This window comes from Carassius carassius, chromosome 8, assembly GCF_963082965.1.
Source record: "Carassius carassius chromosome 8, fCarCar2.1, whole genome shotgun sequence".
In the NCBI taxonomy this organism is placed as follows: domain Eukaryota; kingdom Metazoa; phylum Chordata; class Actinopteri; order Cypriniformes; family Cyprinidae; genus Carassius; species Carassius carassius.
The window spans coordinates 28,131,708-28,153,401 of NC_081762.1; the positions used below are offsets into that span (position 1 = coordinate 28,131,708).

Consider the following 21,694-nt stretch of genomic DNA (forward strand, 5'->3'; position numbering starts at 1 on the left):
CGAGATACATCCCAGGTTTGTGAGATCACGGACCCAGATAAACCCTGCCCTCTGGAAAAGTCAGCAAAAGGGGCGAGGCCATGCTGTGCTGCTTTAGAGAAGAGGAAGAGAAAACTAGAGGTGCATGTAAAAATCTGTTCATATATGAATTGTGAATCTGTCTTCTAATGATTCTAATGGATTCACAAGTTTCAAAATAAATGTTCTAAAGCAGCAATTCTTAATACTGTTCAACACGTCCCTCATTCAGCTCAGCTCCAACAATGAACTGTTACAATTATACACTTATTTTCACATAGCTATGAGAAACATGGATGTGCTTGCAGTTGCCATACTATATTAAAGCTTTAATCAGGATAAATATATATATGTAAAGCTAACATAAGGAGTAGCGTTTACAAATAATGGTGTATCTAAAAGTATTACACAACAAAAGGCCTACCATTAAAAACCATGGTTGTACAAAGTTCTGCATGATCCTCTTCAATATTTGTTGGGTTAACGTCAGCACACAGCACAATGAGTGAATAATTTACTTGCAAACGTGTTTACTTAGCATGGTAGGTAAATACATATAGCATTATCTACCTTCCTTTATAGCTTTTTAATGAATAGAACCTCAAGATTTCCCTGGAAAGTGAGTTACATTAAGTGAAAATGTGAACATGGTAATTGGCACATTTTGGTTAATTGCATCACTTCATAAAGCACTGTCCTCTTTGAACTCATGAGAAGCAGAACAGAAGTTGTCTAAACTTGACTGCCCGGACCGATGAAACAAGGCCAGAAACTGCTAGTTAACAAATAAATTTTATTTTATCACATTAAATGTGGTATCATTGCATCAGAGTGCTGTGTCAGATTGAAAGACAGGATGCTGGAGTATGAGCTGTCACGTGTTTAGATGAATGCTCCATTTAATTGAACTGGTCTTTGATTTTTTTTAATTTTCTTTGTAAGCAGCTCCTGTCAGAGGCAATTTGCCACACATTTGTAAGGTATGTCAATATGTAATGTTGCCATGTTGCAAACATCGCCGACGGCCCGTTTATTGTTTCACTTTCACAGCACGTTAAACATCACTCTCTTACTTGATCTGGACAAACTGTGCATCAATTGAAAGTTTAAAGACTCTAGCTTCGATATTTGACCAATATTTTGATAAAACATTGTTGTAGTGAAAGTTATTTAGTAATTTATGTCAGGAGTGCAAAATAATAAATCCGTATTATGCCACATTTTGAATAGAAATTCACCACTCATTCATATTCAGTCACGTCAGCAGCGGTTTATTTGTGTTCACATAGACTCACTGAACAGCGTCAATAAGGATTTATAAACCAAAGATGCATATCCGCGGAGATATATGGATATATTTACTGATGTTTACTCCATATTTCTTCAGACAGAATCGTCATTTCTATTTATTTTCAACTGATTTACGTGATCTGATGATAAACAGCCTCTCCCAGCGATCTGTGTGTGTGTGTGTGTGTGTGTGTGCAGTGCTGGGAGCTCGTGTGTGTGTCAGTCAGACTCCGATTGGTCCTTCTCCTTGTCAATCATTAGAGTGTCATAACCGGACACCGCCACATCGTGTCACATGCTTCCTGTACACTTCCAGGTTCATATCTTACCATAACAACACTGAAACACCTCTGTACACACGAAATATCCGAATAATAAACCCGCGATTACGATAGTAAAGCTTGGTATGAGATTTTCTTGAGATCTGGGGCATACAAATGTACATCTGCAATGCTAACTTGTGCAGCGATGTAAAAGGCTATAAATAGCATATTTTTACAACAGTAAACGACCAAATTCCACCCCTAATCGCTAAAGAAAGTTATTATAAACACTTGATCGGGGTTTAAAGTGAGTTTTGAGTAAAAGTGTACTAATAATTTCATAAATTGTCTGATGTAGCTTGATGCTAACGTTAGCTCTAATGCTACTAATAGCAGGTGCATTTCTTCTTCATGCATTTTTGTCACAATACTTCAGGTAAGGTCGTAAGAAAATTTTTGTTGTATTTTTATAGTAAGACTTTTGATAAATAAGGTCTAAATGCATACTGAGATTAAAGCGAAATTGCAGCTTTGTGTCTTTGTAAAGCCTGAAAAACCACAATAAAGGCTAATAAAGGTGGAATAAAAACAATAGAATAATGATAAAAGAATAATGTGGATAATGTATCATACCTGGCGGAGGTGTGAAAGACTCGTTTCGTGAGAACAATAGAACAATGAATCAGGGAGTTGTCACAGACAAAAACACAGTCAGAGCACACATGTGAGATCTTACAGAGATGACAAGTGCCATAAATCAATCTGATTAGCCTTCTCTAAAAACACACATGACATGGCCTTAGAAAATATTTCATAAAATTCACAGTTTTACAGATTAGATTATGAAATTTCTAATGAAGTTTTGAAAGACTTGTGGCTTTAGCTACACTGTATTTCTAAACTCATATCTTACATCAACAATTTTTTAAATACATTTAATATTTTTATTTTTGTTTTTATGTTTGAGCTTATATATCTCTATTATCATAACAGTCTGAGTGATTCTGATTCCTGAACAGTAAACTTTGAAGTGTAAGCTTTGTGGACAAATGTTGATTATGTATCTAGTCAGAAAGAATCATGAGCAGAAACTTTTTTATTTTGGGTATGTCATTTCTGTCTCCATGCCAAAAATGGGGGGTGACTGGTAAGGGGTTAAGAAAAATAGTTTTTTTTTTTTTTTGGCAAATAATGCACTGCTGTGAAAGACTAAAACTTTAACTTTGTACTAGTGAAGGATAGAGTTCCTGAAATATATTTGTGATATATTTGTATTGACTGTGTAGCAGAGATGAAAACTAAATTGTAAGTTATGTACAAAGAAAGAAAGAAAAACAGATGAGATTGCACAGAACAGGTGCACACATCAATGGGTTTATATCCTATACTGAATAAACTTACTGATATATAATTGTTGACTATAACCTGAAGCAACTGACTCTTTGAAACAGTTTTCTTTGGAATTTTAGTTTTCTTTTTGTTTTATGTGAAATACGAACAGTAGCAAGTTAATAGAAATAAGTCTGACATGCGATTTTAAATATCTTATAGAATGTTGAAACAGTTATAAAAGTTGAGCAGTATATGCAATGGAGTACTGCACACTTCAAAGAAAATAAAGCAGTCAGGCAACAAACTAGAGATAGAGAGAGATAGAGAGAGAGATTTAACTCACACTGAAAATGTAACAATTTTTGAATAACATTGAGAAGGATATAATACTAAATTGCAAAAATTCAGCATCGCGTTAGTTCAGTCAGGCCACATTAATCATGCTTGCATCAGTCGACAGTCAGCTGTTCCTGACGTGTACCAATCCAGTGTTGACATCTATCACATGCGGTCTATTTAAATTCTCATTCTTCAACGTCTCATCCATCACATCACTGCTTGCAATTAACTCCTTCCTCCAACCCCAACTCCACCAACTGAACCTGTTGTCCAAGATTTCTAAAAATCATTTCTTTGTATTGGTCTTAAGTTATATTCTAATTTTCTGAGATACTGAATTTGGGATTTTCCTTAGTTGTCAGTTATAATCATCCAAATTAAAAGAAATAAACATTTGAAATATATCAGTCTGTGTGTAATGAATGAATATAATATACAAGTTTCACTTTTTGAATGGAATTAGTAAAATAAATCAACTTGTTGATGATATTCTAATTATATGACCAGCAGCTGTATTTCATCCGGGTTTGCCATATAGATTGGTGTTTTTTATATGTGCACGTTCTTTATTTATAAGGTTGATGTTTTCATTGTGATGAGAGTATGGTTGATTTATTATAACAGTCATATTATATTACATATAACAGTGTTGCGGGAGAAGGGAAATAAGATTCATCGCTGAAAATTTGCTGACCGGCTGTTACGCTGTCACTGGGAATGATGAAGTGACGAAAGTAACAGCAGTTCTCAAATGACTAAATTATGATATTTGCTCAGGTGGGTGCTGGGGTCTTATCTATTGGATTGCAACTTATATCCTTTTTGTTAATTAACATTACACATAGTGCACATCGAATTAAGAGTTAAGCCAGTCGGAGTAGTAGCCCAGGCATACATAGATACTAATACATGCTGTTCACTGAAGCACTGGGTACGTAGCTGGTCCCAGAGGGTGTGTGTCATGGAACGTTAAAATCTGAATCTGATTGGCTGATGATTCTGTCACTAATGCTCATTATAAATCAGATTCGACGTGTTTGAACAAAAGGGAAGCACTATCTGTAGTGCTGCCCTGTTATTACAGTCTATGTGCTGGCCACAGACTTTTTTTTTTATGTAGGATATTCCAGTTCAACCTCAACGAAACTAATCATAGGCCATTTTGTGGACATTACACAAATGAAAGTGATACCTAAATAATAATATATATATATATATATAAAAAAAAATTTCTTTTTTTTTTTTTACACAATTTCAATTTTATAGGGCAAGCAGAGAAGGCCCTGCTGACCCTGACGGCCCACCACTGCAGATACATTAACATCATGTACATTACCATGCCAATCCCTCTGAGAGTTGTCATGACAGAAATATAAAAGAGTTCTGGAATGAAACTCTGGATGATGCAGTCCGATAGGTCTAACTCAATCTGACCTAATGACATCATCACATCAGTGTCTGCCAGTGCTGTAACTGGCTTTATTATTCATTTAAATACATCACTCGGACTCACCAAGGACAAGAGGCAATTTTTGAAAATAAAAAGTCTTAGCATCCTTAAATTCATGAATTGTTCATAAAGATATAAAATTGCACAATACACTGGCATTTTCCCCCCTTCAAATAATACGTCTATAAGTTTTAATGCACTGGAAGATTTTTAGGGATGATTTTTCTACTGGAAAAGAAGATGAAGTTACTCATTAAGAATATGATATTATTGATGTGCTCTTAGTTGGATTGACTGTTCCAGTGTCACAATCAATAGCTCCAACTCTGTCTCTTCCAAACTTAATAATGTAGAATTTGTCCCAGTATAAATAGAATGATGAATACGCTACATCAACATCTTCACCAAACTCAATATTCTGTGTTTTTCTATTAATTTTCTAGTCTATCATGCAGTGAGCTCTTGCCCTGCATCATGTTTGTCAACAGTCAACTTTATGAAATCTAAGATGAAGTATAGGTCTGGGGTGGTGCAGGATTATTTTTCTGTAACTAATTAATTAAATAAACATGCTAAAATGACAGCCCTGATATTTTCTTGGATACTTACAGAATATTATCCCAAATGTATCCAACAGTTTCCACAGTCTCAAGTGTCTCATGCAAGCAACCAAGCTGACAAGCCATTTTCTAATAACCATGTTTATTTTACGTGATCCAAAAAATGCCTGTGCCTCTGAAAAAAAGGGAAAAAAAGAAAAGAAAAACAGGTCCTCATCAACCCAAGACATCTAATGGTAAGAATAAAAATACTCCCACTTATACTCTTCTAAAGGTTGGCCATTTTGAAGCAGACACACCTTGTGGATGCGTGTAATCACAATCACGCCAGACTCCACCCCAACTCAATCACAGCACACTCCCTCTCCTAAATACTGATCACACAGACCTGAACGTAATCTGCCAGCAATTACATCCAGCACTTAAGCACCACTCTCAGCCACTGTCCCGTATCGTTTGCACCAAGACGCTAACGCTGTGCTTACTTCTTGGACTCCATCGCCGTTACCTGTTTCCTTTCACTCCTCTCCAGTCTTCCTCACAGTTCCTCGTCTCCTGTGTGTGTGCACCTGAGTCTTCTCCAGCCCTGTGTGTCCCCTTCCGATCTCCATCAGCAAGTATCATTCTGAGATTCACAAAGACTACTCTACCTGGATCGCTATTCACCATACCCTTCACGACTGACCACTCATCTGGTTGTTCAAAATAAACACTCATAACCTGCATCTGTGTGTCTGCCTCTTTTGTCTTGTAACAAGTGTAGAGAACTCTGCTGTTAAATTGCATTATATGATCCCTTTAATATCAAACCCATGGCCTTGATGTTAATGGCACCGTGCTACTGTTTGCCTATAGTTTTGGTGATTAAATCACATATTTTCATTACACATCACAATTAAATAATTGATTAGGAATAATGGTATGAAGGACTTGAGCTTTGTAGAGTTTTGAAAATGTCCCTCTTCTGAAAATAGTACTTAAAAAAGCCCCTGCAGGAATGCAATTGGTAAAATTGGCTTTTTGGAATAAGCCTTTGGCTTTTTAATGGTTTCAGAGAAAAGATGACATGAGGAGCAATTTTCTCCTTTTTTTTTTCTTTTCCCATTCTGCTGTGGCCAGAGCAGAACTTCACCTATATAATACACTGACATTTAATCGATAACCAATCACCCACACAGCAATCCTTTGATTTGTATTTGTTTAACCCGGGTGTGAGTTATTTCCAGATACTGATAATGGAGATCTAAGGGGAGAACCTTTTTTTTTTTCATCTTTCTGGTAAAGTGAGTTGTTTGTGCTATAGATGTGTGGTTTGGGTGTTCATGAGGTCCTTCAGAGCTCTCTCGGGTGAATTGTCTTAATGACAAGGTGCTGTATGTGTTAAGTTGTGTCTTCTGCTAACATGCCATATATTAAAATGCTTCCATTGAATCCTTCTATTCAACCGTCAACCGTCTTCATTAAAAGCAAGCAGGATGAAAAGTGTGTCCTTGATAAGACTTCATTTTATTGCATTTGGACTGATACAAACTGTTAGCATTGTTCCAAAAGAAGCAACAAAAATGCTTATTGGATTATATTACTGATTTTTTTTTCCTTCTATTTGAAGAATTTGAATTGTGTTGCTGAAATCCATTAAATCTCACATACTGTACTCTATTGATACTTTCTGCTAGATGAATATGTGCATTATATGCACTCCCTTGTATACTTATGTACATCAGTATAGCCAGGTTAAGCTGACTAATGAAGATCATGACAAGCTACATTCACAGAAAGGAAGCTTTCCTGCTGTAATATTGTGTCTTTGGGACTTACAAATGCACAAGCAATAATACAAAGACAATGGTAAAATTGTACTCTGAGTTTTGTGATCAAATTTGTCCTCATTTCATCTGCCCTTTATAGGTTAAATTCTAACTGCACCAAGTGCTTTGCTAGGACTGTGCTCTTAGTATTGGAAATGCTTTAAAAGTGCACATTATTTTGTTGTTCTTCTTCACACAACGAGAATACTGAGCCAATTTATCAACCTCAGATTCTCAGGATTAGAATCCCTAAAATATGCCAATAGTCTCAATGTGAGATCTCACACATGAATTTTAATTGTAGAATAATGAGTTCACATCAGCACTCAAGCTGAAACAGGATAGTTGTATGATGTTTGTGTTCAGAGGTGTAAGAAAATACAAATTTATAAACAACGTGTGCATCTGACCACTTACAGTAGGTCAGTCTTCATCTTGTCCTGTTCCTGTCCTGCAGAATTTAGCTTCAACCTCAATTAAACACACATGAACCTGTTAATCAAGGTCATCAGGATTACAGAAATACAGTCTATCTAAGCAGATGTGTTGGGCAAGTTGGAGCTAAACTCTGCAAGATGTTGGCCCTCCAGAAGCAGGATTGGACACCCTTGGGAAATGTTCAGCATATACTAAAGTTTCACATGTGTTTTTGCTGCGTAATATTTTTGTGGAAAATAACTAATAAGCTAACAAACTAACTAAATAATCAACTATTTGTTTATTTAGTTTTTAACACTTTATTGCAACAGTTCAATTCAAGTTTACAGGCCACATTATGTTGACTATAAGTAACGTTGAAGCTATATGTCAGCTCAAGAGATATCAGCTGGGCAACGTTGGTTAATTTTGGCATCAATGGACAACCAGGTGAGACCCAGGGCTCATGACTAATTTATTTATAGTGTTCAGATAGAAATTTGTTAGTCATTCTCAGTGGGAAAGTGTTCAAGAAATCCCAGGTAAAGAAAAAAAAGTTCATTTCCATAATTTACTTGAAGCGCTCTAATTTTGTACATAAAATACTAAAAATCATTCTTTAGTATTCTTGAGATCAATTTAAGATCATCTAAGTGTACTCAACTGTGCTGTTTTGGGACACAATAAATATGAACTATAAATGTGCTTTTAACATACTAGCTATATATAGTCATCACTTAAAGTAGCCTGATTGATTGAAAATACACAGGCAGGTGTGGAGCAAGTTGAAAATAAACTTTACAGGTCAGAGGTTTCCCAGGAGCAGGGATGAAGTCATTATACATACTGTACCTTTACTTGTTTTAATACATTTGACACATCCTTGCTACACTTTAGTATAGGGTCCAATTCACACTAATAACTAGTTGCTTATTAACATGTTTATTATTAACATATTGGCTGTTTATTAGTGCTTATAAAGTACATATAATGCATGACATCCATAATCCTACCCAATACCCTAAACTTAACAACTACCTTATAAACTATTAATAAGCAGTAAATAAGGAGTACATTGAGGCAAAAGTCATAGTTAATGGTTAGTTAATAGTGAGAAATGGACCCTAAAATAAAGTGTGACCCAAAATTCTTTTCTTTTCTTTTCTTTTCTTTTCTTTTCTTTTCTTTTCTTTTCTTTTCTTTTCTTTTAAGAGTAGTAAAAGTAATAAGGTCAGAGGTGTGGTTTTCGACTCTGACCTGGGTCATGTCCTTTTCTCACAACCTCTATTCATCACTACATTTCTGCCCCACTCTTCTGCAAAGGCAAACAGCCCAACCAATTTTATATAAGTAATGTAAATCATGTTAAACAGCCAGTCTGCCACAAAAGCAACAGCCCACACATGATTACTTGGATGTTTCACTGGTTTCACTCGTTGTGGCCTGCAAGGCATTGGAGCACATCATGGGAGCATTTATCCTACAAATAGTCACCATCACACAGACAATTTTGGCTATTATTGCTATAAGCCTGTTATTTCCAGGTTTTAGGGAGGCCATTATGAGAGGCAGCTGTATAATATGGTTAATAAATTTGTTGTGTTAGAGGGTGTAATTTTGCTCATAGACCACTTAGAGCTACATAATGGTCCGCTGTGATGCACATAGCTATATGGGCTGATGGCCACCACAGCAGGCACAAGACAAAAGGAACAACAGATAATAATATGATAAACAAATATCGGAACATTACACCAAATATTTCCCAGTCACTAAATACCCTTTTACTTTTTAGTTATGAGGAGAAAAAAAAACTATTTTCAAGCACAGGTTTTATGTCAGTATGGCCAAATGTCACTGGTTCTCACTTTTCCTGATTCATTTTCAATCAGGTATGCACATATAATAACTTAGATGTCTGTATCTGACAAAAATCATCATATGACTTCAGAAGATTATAATACATGAGCCATATAGACTACTTTTTTATCCATTTGTGTCACTTGACAGCTCCTAGACATTGAAATCTTACAGATCTTTCAAAATTTATTTTCATAAAAGAAACACAATGAAACCATTTTGAAATGACTTGAATGTGAGTAAATAATAACGAAATACACAAAAATTTCACTGACACAAGCATCGCAACAAAACCCATATAGCCAATATTTGCAGGTCATTTGGGAGCACCTTTAAAAAAAAGAACCATCAATGCAGACAAGCCCATTGTGTCTAAAAGGTGGTAAAGCATACTTCATAATAATGAGCTCACTTAGCCTTTGTCTTGTGACAGTATTCGGGTGCAGTGACAACATATTTGTAAAAGTACTACAGCAATGAGGCTAGTCAGCATGAAATGGTGGAATAAAAGGCAATGGTGTGGAGAAAAAGATGATACACAGAACTGGAATCAGGAATGAAACAATGAGAGGGATGGGATCACATTTGCCGTAATGAGCACTCTGGCATTTTGACAAGTCAATAGCTCTTAGAGAAGTCACTTGTTTTGAATGCCTTACAATACCCTTTTTTTCTACATCCTGACATTTTATCTATGCAGTAATATTGGTTCAAGTATTTTATTGTTGACTTGTGAGCGATTTCAGTTCATTATCTAATATCTCAAAAGCTATTGGATATTTACTGCGTTTGACACTGCCAATCATAACATACTATTAGAGAGACTGGAAAACTGGGTCGGGCTTTCTGGGATGGTACTCAAATGGTTCAGGTCATACTTAGAAGGGAGGGGCTATTATGTGAGTCTAGGAGAGGTGGACATCCATGACATGTGGAGTCCCACAAGGCTCAATTCTTACACCGCTCTTGTTTTGCCTGTACATGCTCCCACTGAATCAAATAATGAGAAAGAACCAAATTGACTATCACAGCTATGCTGATGATACCCAGATTTACCTAGCCTTATCGCCAAATGACTACAGCCCCGTTGACTCCTTCTGCCAATGCACTGATGAAATAAACAGTTTGATGTGCCAGAAATGTCTTCAGTTAAACAAGGAGAAAACTGAAGTCATTGCATTTGGAAACAAAGATGAAGTTCTCAAGGTGAATGCATACCTTGACTCTAGGGGTCAAACAACTAAAAATCAAGTCAGGAATCTTTGTGTGATTTTAGAGACAGACCTTAGTTTCAGTAGTCATGTCAAAGCAGTAACTAAATCAGCATACTTTCATCTAAAAAACATTTCAAAATTTGATGTTTTGTTTCCAATCAAGACTTGGAGAAACTTGTTCATGCCTTTATCACCAGCAGGGTGGACTATTGTAATGGTCTCCTCACCGGCCTTCCCAAAAAGACCATTAGACAGCTGCTTTTATTATTATTATTATTATTATTATTATTATTATTATTATTATTATTATTATTATTTTCTTTTATTTTACTTAAAGTACTTTTAATTATTATTGTGGATGAAATGTGCTATTTAAATAAAATTGTCTTAACTTGCCTTGAAATATATATATATATATATATATATATATATATATATATATATATATATATATACTGTCGTGGCCAAAAGTTTTGAGGATTAAATAAATATTAGTTTTCAAAAAGTTTGCTGCTAAACTGCTTTTAGATCTTTGTTTTTCTGTTGTTTCTGTGATGTACTGAAATATAATTACAAGCACTTCATACGTTTCAAAGGCTTATATCGACAATTACATGACATTTATGCCAAGGGTCAGTATTTGCAGTGTTGGCCCTTCTTTTTCAGGACCTCTGCAATTCGACTGGGCATGCTCTCAATCAACTTCTCGGCCAAATCCTGACTGATAGCAACCCATTCTTTCATAATCACTTCTTGGAGTTTGTCAGAATTAGTGGGTTTTTGTTTGTCCACCTGCCTCTTGAGGATTGACCACAAGTTCTCAATGGGATTAAGATCTGGGGAGTTTCCAGGCCATGGACCCCAAAATTTCAACATTCTGGTCCCCGAGCCACTTAGTTATCACTTTTGCCTTATGGCACGGTGCTCCATCGTGCTGGAAAATGCATTGTTCTTCACCAAACTGTTGTTGGATTGTTGGAAGAAGTTGCTGTTGGAGGGTGTTTTTGGTACCATTCTTTATTCATGGCTGTGTTTTTGGGCAGAATTATGAGTGAGCCCACTCCCTTGGATGAGAAGCAACCCCACACATGAATGGTGTCAGGATGCTTTACTGTTGGCATGACACAGGACTGATGGTAGTGCTCACCTTTTCTTCTCCGGACAAGCCTTTTTCCAGATGCCCCAAACAATCGGAAAGGGGCTTCATCGGAGAATATGACTTTGCCCCAGTCCTCAGCAGTCCATTCACTATACTTTCTGCAGAAGATCAATCTGTCATTGATGTTTTTTTTTGGAGAGAATTGGATTCTTTGCTGTCCTTCTTGACACCAGGCCATCTTCCAAAAGTCTTCGCCTCACTGTGCGTGCAGATGCGCTCACACCTGCCTGCTGCCATTCCTGAGCAAGCTCTGCACTGGTGGCACTCCGATCCCGCAGCTGAATCCTCTTTAGGAGACCATCCTGGCGCTTGCTGGACTTTCTTGGATGCCCTGAAGCCTTCTTTACAAGAATTGAACCTCTTTCCTTGAAGTTCTTGATGATCCTATAAATTGTTGATTTAGGTGCAATCATAGTAGCCACAATATCCTTGCCTGTGAAGCCATTTTTATGCAACGCAATGATGGCTGCACGCGTTTCTTTGCAGGTCACCATGGTTAACAATTGAAGAACAATGATTTCAAGCATCACCCTTCTTTTAACATGTCAAGTCTGCCATTCTAACCCAATCAGCCTGACATAATGATCTCCAGCCTTGTGCTCGTCAACATTCTCACCTGAGTTAACAAGATGATTACTGAAATGATCTCAGCAGGTCCTTTAATGACAGCAATGAAATGCAGTGGAAAGGTTTTTTTGGGATTAAGTAAATTTTCATGGCAAAGAAGGACTATGCAATTCACCTGGTCACTCTTCATAACATTCTGGAGTATATGCAAATTGCTGTTATAAAAACTTAAGCAGCAACTTTTCCAATTTCCAATATTTATGTAATTCTCAAAACTTTTGGCGACGACTGTATATATATATATATATATATATATATATATATATATATATATATATATATGAAGAGTTCAGATGCAAAAGCCTCTAAGTGCCATCTGAAATTTTCATCTAAAATTTTGTTTTTTATCAAGCTCCTAGGCTTAGGTTGAGTCATTTTACTTTAATGGCAATGTGTAGGTCCTTTTCCAGGTTATTAAAGTGAAATAACTGAACATAAATATAGGAGCCTGATGGAGCTGAAACAACTAATCGATTTAATAGATTAAAATCGATTATTAAAATAGTTGGCAACTAATTTAGTCATGGATTAGTTGCTAAACAACTTTTATTTGCTGTAAGTGGCTCATTTTGTGCATATTTTAAATCTGCGGTTACCAAAAAGTGGCAGTAATGAGCCACCGCATGTTTTATTTAGCCAGTACAGCAGGAGAAGTAGCGAATAGCCAATAGCTGGCCTCGTTTTATGTCACGTACTTCCCGAACTGTGTCTGCTGCATTCAGTGAGAGAGAGGCATCCTTAGACAGTAAAAGAAATGGACACAGCGACCCCATTGGAACTCAATTGAGACAAGTGAAGCCCATTTTTAGCGATTTTTAGCACTTCCGTTTCTGACGCGCAGACTCAAACTAAGCTTGATGACATCAGCAACCTGTCTGTGGAGTTTTTTGGCGTGAGTGAGCAGGAGTAAGTATTCTGATTAATTATTTTGTATAGTATTTTAAAATGTAATGCCAGTACGCCATATTAAGTTTGCCTGCGAGCTTCTCCTCCTGTCTGTATGGTAATTTCTGTACTGTGCGACAGAGAGTCGAGTGGTTATGACGCAATCTTTAGCCTATTTTTACAAAAACTGTTTCTACGGGGCCATAATGTAATATAGAAGGTAATGGAGCCCTTTATACATTGTTGTGTATCTTTAGAAATAAATAATGGACAAATGGAGTCTTTAAATGCCTCAGATGTAAAGTTATTCGCTTTCAAAATGACGCCAAAATGAATGGGAGTCAATGGGATGCTAACGCAAGTGAAGTTCTGCTACAAGATGGCGGCACGCGACCGACTTCAACTTCCGGTCGACTTCCTTCCCGCCTGGAGGCATCCAGCTGCAGCCCCGCAGACTCACTTCTTGCTAGACACCAGTGGCTGGACACCAGTGGATGGACATCAGACGTCATTTCCGTATCGTCATTCACTTTTCAATTTTGACGCACCATGCAGATGTCAGCGGTAAGAAAAAATTCACAAACTAGTTAGTTAAAAAAATAGTCTTGTTTTCAAGGTACTGTGTCGTGTTTTTTAAAGGTATTAGTGAACTCTGGTGTGCCTCAATTCTAGAGCTAACGTTAGGTTGCTACAATAGATTTTCAAATTGAATCGTTCTTACGTTTTTTTTTTTTCACTTGGATGTGTGAAGATTGTACCCAGTTAACGAGATCTCATAGAACAGTATTGGTAGAGAATAGTCTAAAATGCTAGGTTTTCTCTGCACACGAGAGTTTGCTAGCTAGCTATGTTTTTTTGTTTTTTTGTTGAAGTAGTACTTTTCCCTATTCACGTGTAAATGCCTGATGTTTAATATGTTTATGATGATGTTTAAAGCGCTTTGGTGGCCATGGGTCTGTTGAAAGCGCTATATAGCCTAAATGCAGTCCATTTACCATTTTACATATTTCGTATAGGAGAATGTTAACATTTATATAAGTTTTTTTTTGTTTTTGTTACCACACTATTTTTTACAGTCCATCTACCACACACAACTTTTCACCTACATTGTTCAATTCCTTTTTTTTGGAAAGTTATTAATTGGATTTTTGTAAACTCTTATGAGTTATAAGGTACTACCGGTATTTCATATGTGTCACTATACTTATTACGTAAACAATCTATCAATACTATCCTCTTCTTTTAGGCAAATCACATTGTAACGATATCAACCTTCATATTCATCCGGAAGAAGGAGGCGGGAACCGGCGGACAATCAAAAACATTTTAATAACAAAATAAACACAAAAACAGCGCACCAGCCCCTCACGGACGACTGGTGCGCGCAAATAAAACCCAAAACACAACTAAAAGCCCAGGCCTGGTCCTCTCTCGTCCTTCACTGTCGTCGCTCCAGTTTTATATCCTTCCATCTCCTCCATGGGCCTCGAGACCGGTGGGACGAACAGGTGTAGTTCATCTCCAATCACTCCCCCGGCCTCGCTCCCATGTCCCTCGGCCCCGCCCCACTCGTCACATACCCCCATCGCCCCTCGCAGGCCGGGGGGTACTCCCGAGACTGCGCTCTACTCCCCCCCCCCCCTCCCTCCGGGGGGGCCGCTCCCGGGGACCTGCGGGAACCTGGGGGTAGGACAGGCGAGGCGAGAGAAAAGGAGATGGAAGGAGGAGCGACAGAGACGAGAGAGGGGAGAGAGGAAAAAAAAAAAAAAAAAAAAAATTCCGGTTCCCAGACGCACCGCTGCTCGGCCCTCCACCAGCTGGGTGATCTCCTCCGCGGTGCCTGGCGGTGGCACTGGACGGCCCTCGGCGGACGGCACGACACTCCTCCGCCGCCCGGTGGACGGCGACGGCTCCTCCGGTTTTGGGCAGCCGGCAGGAGTCCCCCGTTCCCTGCTCCTCCCCGTTCCGGCGGAGGCAGCAGGCTCCGGCCACCTGGCGAACGGCGCCGACTCCTCCGCTCCCTCACGGACGGCAGCCGTCTCTCCACATCGTGGGCGGCCGGTAGCGAGCTCGCCCGTCCCCGGCAACTCGCTCCAGTCCACCGCCTCGAGCGTCCATGGCGGCACACTCCTCGCCAGCTCGATGGCACCGCGGATTCACCACAGCGGCGAGGGATCTTCAGCAGCGCGTCCCTCCTTCTCCCGGGCTTCGGCACCACTGTAACGATAAAACCTTCATATTCATCCGGAAGAAGGAGGCGGGAACCGGCGGACAATCAAAAACATTTTAATAACAAAATAAACACAAAACAGCGCACCAGCCCCTCACGGACGACTGGTGCGCATAAAATAAAACCCAAAACACAACTAAAAGCCCAGGCCTGGTCCTCTCTCGTCCTTCACTGTCGTCGCTCCAGTTTTATATCCTTCCATCTCCTCCATGGGCCTCGAGACCGGTGGGACGAACAGGTGTAGTTCATCTCCAATCACTCCCCCGGCCTCGCTCCCATGTCCCTCGGCCCCGCCCCACTCGTCACACACATTAGTGTGCGTAAAGGGACGGAGCTACCACCAATACAGAAATGCACAGAGTGCTGCAGCCGATATTACTGACCGCTGTGCATTTCAAACATTTTTAAACCCACAGAATAATCATATGTAATCATTCATTTAAATGCTCATCTTGCGAGATCTGTAAAATACAAAGGTGGGTACATTTTCTCAATATGACACACCATTTGTATATTGTTTGAATCTGTAGTTAATGCTTTTTTGTGTTTGTTTCCACAGGCTATTGCATGTACAAGTGCAACCTTGGTTGCAAGGCACAGGCTCACTTTCATTGTGTTTGTAAATCTTTTTTTTCCCATAAGAATAGGTTAATCAATCATTTAAGTAAAAGCCATTGTATAGCACCTGGCAAAGAGCTCCAAATATTTCTACCAGGATATACCCTGACAGCGCTTACCAGGAAAGAGGCTGAGACATCTCTCACTGGAGATGACAATGGAACAGCGCTTACCAGGAAAGAGGCTGAGACATCACTCACCAAAGGAGAGGTCAGAAAACCTCATGAACATTAACATGTTTACAAAAGTTATTTTCAGTTTATATTTATACAGTATATACATGGGCTGGTGCCAGGGAATTATTGTCCCTGTTTGCTGGCATGGTAGAAAGTTTGCTCACTGGACAGACATTGCAAAGGCTGTGGTTATGGGGAAACTTCAGCCAGTTTTCCGCATTCCAAGGAAACGGAAACTTGAACAAGTCATGCAAGTAAGTGTCAATTCAAGAATTATGAGTAATTTATTGTTACAGTGTCAAGTGTACATTTTTAAACAACATTTAATTGTAGATATAAATTCACCATTGTCCTTCATTTTATGAATTTAATTGTTTCTAAGGAACATGCATACACCAAGAAGGCAGAGAAGCACTGCAAGCTAGAGACTCGTCCTGAGTCCTTGGTATGTATTTGAAGCATCACTATAGAGAGCATTACACTGTATTTTGTAAATGTGTTATTCATTGAGCATGTTTGCTGGGGAAATATGATTTTTCAATATTTAATTTAATCTCTTCAACAAGGATCCAGGCACTTCCCAGATTTTACAGGGAGCCTTAAAAAAATTGAATGAATAATTGTGTACATGTATGGATTTTTCATTTCTAAATTTGATTTGGCCTTCAGATGCCAAAAAGTGTTTTGGAGGAGGTTTGTCTAGAGGTGATCATCTCAGACGGAGATGCCGCCTACCTTACCCTGTCATTAACACGTACAGCCTTGAGGGATGTGGATGAGCAGTCTAGAATTTAGACACCGGGCCCATTATGCTTGGCTGGAGAGTAAGTTTTTAATCAATTTTTCAATTCTGTATTGGCCTTGAATCAACACTTGTACTCTAATATAGTTAAATATAAACATGCTCATTCTAATCATATTGTACATCTGTTCTTGCTTTAGGTGTAATGAATGTCAAAAAACTGCCCCAGGCTGTTAGAGACATGTGTGTCCCTTTTAAAATTGTACAATGCAGAAATTGCAGATGTTTTTTCAAAGACTGGGTGGGGTACTGTGGAAACGGAAGACGTGGAGACCTGCGAGGGTTTTATACAGACCCTGAATTTTCTGAGTATTGCCCAGACTGCCATTTTAGGGGGCAGGAATGAGGTATGGTGTGCACAGTGTGCAATAGTTTATTTTGAACTGTTCATGTTTTATTTTCTCTTGAAAATTGTTGAAAATTGAAAATTGACTTCCCCCACAACCTTACGGGCCTGACTGTGGCATCTTCATTCTGATGGTCAGATTTGACAAATTTTACTAATAAGTTTGTGTAATTTCCAATAAATATTGCAAAACCATGAAGTGTTAATTTGATCTGGATTGTTTGGTAAATTGTATGATCATGTGAATCTACGTATATTTTAAAAACAGAAGTAGTTACATTTACAACCCGAATTCCGGAAAAGTTGGGACGTTTTTTAAATTTTAATAAAATGAAAACTAAAAGACTTTTAAATCACATGAGCCAATATTTTATTCACAATAGAACATAGATAACATAGCAAATGTTTCAACTGAGAAAGTTTACAATTTTATGCACAAAATGAGCTCATTTCAATTTTGATTTCTGCTACAGGTCTCAAAATAGTTGGGACGGGGCATGTTTACCATGGTGTAGCATCTCCTTTTCTTTTCAAAACAGTTTGAAGACGTCTGGGCATTGAGGCTATGAGTTGCTGGAGTTTTGCTGTTGGAATTTGGTCCCATTCTTGCCTTATATAGATTTCCATCTGCTGAAGAGTTCGTGGTCGTCTTTGACGTATTTTTCGTTTAATGATGCGCCAAATGTTCTCTATAGGTGAAAGATCTGGACTGCAGGCAGGCCCGGTTAGCACCCGGACTCTTCTACGATGAAGCCATGCTGTTGTTATAGCTGCAGTATGTGGTTTTGCATTGTCCTGCTGAAATAAACAAGGCCTTCCCTGAAATAGACATTGTTTGGAGGGAAGCATATGTTGCTCTAAAACCTTTATATACCTTTCAGCATTCACAGAGCCTTCCAAAACATGCAAGCTGCCCATACCGTATGCACTTATGCACCCCCATACCATCAGAGATGCTGGCTTTTGAACTGAACGCTGATAACATGCTGGAAGGTCTCCCTCCTCTTTAGCCCGGAGGACACGGCGTCCGTGATTTCCAACAAGAATGTCAAATTTGGACTCGTCTGACCATAAAACACTATTCCACTTTGAAATAGTCCATTTTAAATGAGCCTTGGCCCACAGGACACGACGGCGCTTCTGGACCATGTTCACATATGGCTTCATTTTTGCATGATAGAGCTTTAGTTGGCATCTGCTGATGGCACGGCGGATTGTGTTTACCGACAGTGGTTTCTGAAAGTATTCCTGGGCCCATTTAGTAATGTCATTGACACAATCATGCCGATGAGTGATGCAGTGTCCTCTGAGAGCCCGAAGTCCATGGGCATCCAATAAAGGTCTCCGGCCTTGTCCCTTACGCACAGAGATTTCTCCAGTTTCTCTGAATTTTTTGATGATTTTATGCACTGTAGATGATGAGATTTGCAAAGCCTTTGCAATTTGACGTTGAGGAACATTGTTTTTAAAGTTTTCCACAATTTTTTTACGCAGTCTTTCACAGATTGGAGAGCCTCTGCCCATCTTTACTTCTGAGAGACTCTGCTTCTCTAAGACAAAGCTTTTATAGCTAATCATGTTACAGACCTGTTATCAATTAACTTAATTAATCACTAGATGTTCTACCAGCTGAATTTTTCAAAACTGCTTGCTTTTTTAGCCATTTGTTGCCCCCGTGCCAACTTTTTTAAAACCTGTAGCAGGCATTAAATTTTAAATGAGCTAATTAAGTGGATAAAAGTGTAAAATTTCTCAGTTAAAACATTTGCTACGTTATCTATGTTCTATTGTGAATAAAATATTGGCTCATGTGATTTGAAATTCCTTTAGTTTTCATTTTATTAAAATTTAAAAAACGTCCCAACTTTTCCGGAATTCGGGTTGTACAAAAAAAAAATATCCAAATGGGCAAGGCAAAAAACTGTGGTCAATTAACATGTACAAGTCTGTTATATTGACAAAACGTTATAGTCCATTGATCTAGGCTGAATTTAAGTCACAAAAAATAGTGATATGATCTGAACGATATATATTTTCAAGGTGGTTCTTGTGAATGCAGTTTGCATGAATTATTGATGTTATAATATTAAGTATATTATTGAGAATTGTTTTATGTAAAGAGATATGATAAAGATCATATTTCAATTTGCACACAGCTTTTATATTATATATTTTAAGTCATAAAAGTAAAATGACAATACGGAAAAGACGTGTGCAATTAAGCCTGCAAAGAATGCTGTCTATCCACTGATGAAAACAGAAAATAAATATGCTGTCTATCCATACGTGAAAATATAAAATAAATAAATGTCAATCCAGAGGTGAAAATATAAAATAAATATACTTTCCATCCAGAGGTGAGAACTAAATAGGCTGTCTATCCAGAGGTGAAAATATAAAATAAATATTCTGTCCATCGAGAGGTGAGAACTAAATATGCTGTCTATCCAGAGGTGAAAATATAAAATAAATATATGTCTATCCAGAGGTGAAAATATAAAATAAATATACTGTCCATCCAGAGGTGAGAACTAAATATGCTGTCTATCCAGAGGTGAAAATATAAAATAAATATTCTGTCCATCCAGAGGTGAGAACTAAATATGCTGTCTATCCAGAGGTGAAAATATAAAATAAATATATCTCAATCCAGAGGTGAAAATAGGAAATAAAATTGCTGTCCATCCAGCGGTGAAAACGGAAATTAGCGGTGAAATGGAAATGACGGAGAAAATGGAAATGACGTAGGCTGTCTATCCACTGGTGTCCAGCCAGTAGTGTCTAGCCGGAGGTGAGTCTGCGGGGCTGCAGCTGGATGCTATTGCAGTGAGATGGTGGAGACAGACGGCAGTGGAGTAAGCTTGAGAAAAAAAAGAAAGAAAAAAGCGGAAGATAAAACTAATCGAACGAAGTCATCCAAAGTTTGGGAGTACTTTACTTTGAGCCTTCAAAAAATAAGAGTAACCTGTAAACTCTGCACTACTGAACTGTTTAACTGTTTAAGACTTTTATTAGCTATAAAGCTGTTTCCCAGGTATAAGTTGTGTGTTTACAGGAATAAACATCCCAAAAATAATAATAAAATGCAATGTACTGCAAATTTATTCTGTTTTATTCTTATTCTTCATGAAAATATTTTCTGAAAGATTCCTTAATAAGCTTTGTTCGGGAAGTTAAACTACTTTAGGAACCATACGGACTGCCATGGTGAAAACATTATTTGAAATCTTGTGAAATTTGCTAGAGTATGGGTCAGTGTTTTGATTGCAGAAGAGTTTGACAAAGGATTACTAACACATAATAAAACAAAACTGCAGGTATATTTTTGATGAGGATATGACCAATCAAAATGGTTAAAATCTCTAAAAAGTCTGTTGAATGATAAAGCCTCATTAAAACCCTTTGTTAATAATTTAATTGGAAAAAATGGGCAAAACTAAAATATAAGTACATAAAGATTAATCGATTAATCGTAAAAATAATCGACAGATTAATCGATTATCAAATAATCGTTAGTTGCAGCCCTAGAGCCTGATAAAAATCCAAATTTTAGATGAAAATTTCAGATGGCACTTAGAGGCTTTTGCATCTGAACTCTTCATTTATATATATATATATAGTGTTCCTGTAGCTCAATTGGTAGAGCATTGGTTGGGGGTTCGATTCCCCGGGAACACATGATAGGTAAAAATTGATAGCCTGAATGCAGTGTAAGTCGCGTCTGCTAAATGCATAAATGAAATTATATATATACAAAACATTACAATACAAAATCAAACAGTTTTGTACAAAACAAATAGTGTGCAATAAACATTTTAAACTGCAACATTATTGTCAAATGATTTCAGCCTAAAGTTTGGCTTAAATGAAGTCTCAGTATGAGGTATCTAGCTATCATGCTGAATAATTATGTATTCATTTTTAATATTAGTCTAGACAATTCAACTCACAGTTTAACGTTAAAATGTTACTAAGCTAAAAACGTTTTATGTTTTTATTTATTTATATTTTTGCATTATATTAATAATTTATTTTTTCTGTATTGAATAACATATTTATACTTACTGTATAATCACATATAATCACACTGTCATCTTTGATGTATTATTATTATTATTATTATTATTGCATTTTTCCAGATTAATCATGACTTTAAGAACAGCCTTTGTTTCGGGAGGTTGCCTATGATGCCTGAAAATGCCAAGCAACCTGTCCATCTGCATAATTTGGCAAACTTCCACCAAGTGACAGAAACATTTGTGACAAAAGTGCTGAAGTGTTTCACATAGAACTTTTAACA

At 37.6% G+C, this 21,694-nt stretch overlaps 1 long non-coding RNA gene across 1 annotated transcript; it reads left to right on the forward strand.

The window, feature by feature from the left end:
* Nucleotides 1-19,325: 19,325 nt before the first annotated feature.
* Nucleotides 19,326-19,981, forward strand: LOC132144799 (uncharacterized). The gene is made up of 2 exons (XR_009434407.1): nt 19,326-19,751; nt 19,782-19,981. It is a non-coding gene; the product is annotated as an uncharacterized LOC132144799 (long non-coding RNA).
* The last annotated feature ends 1,713 nt before the right edge of the window (nt 19,982-21,694 follow it).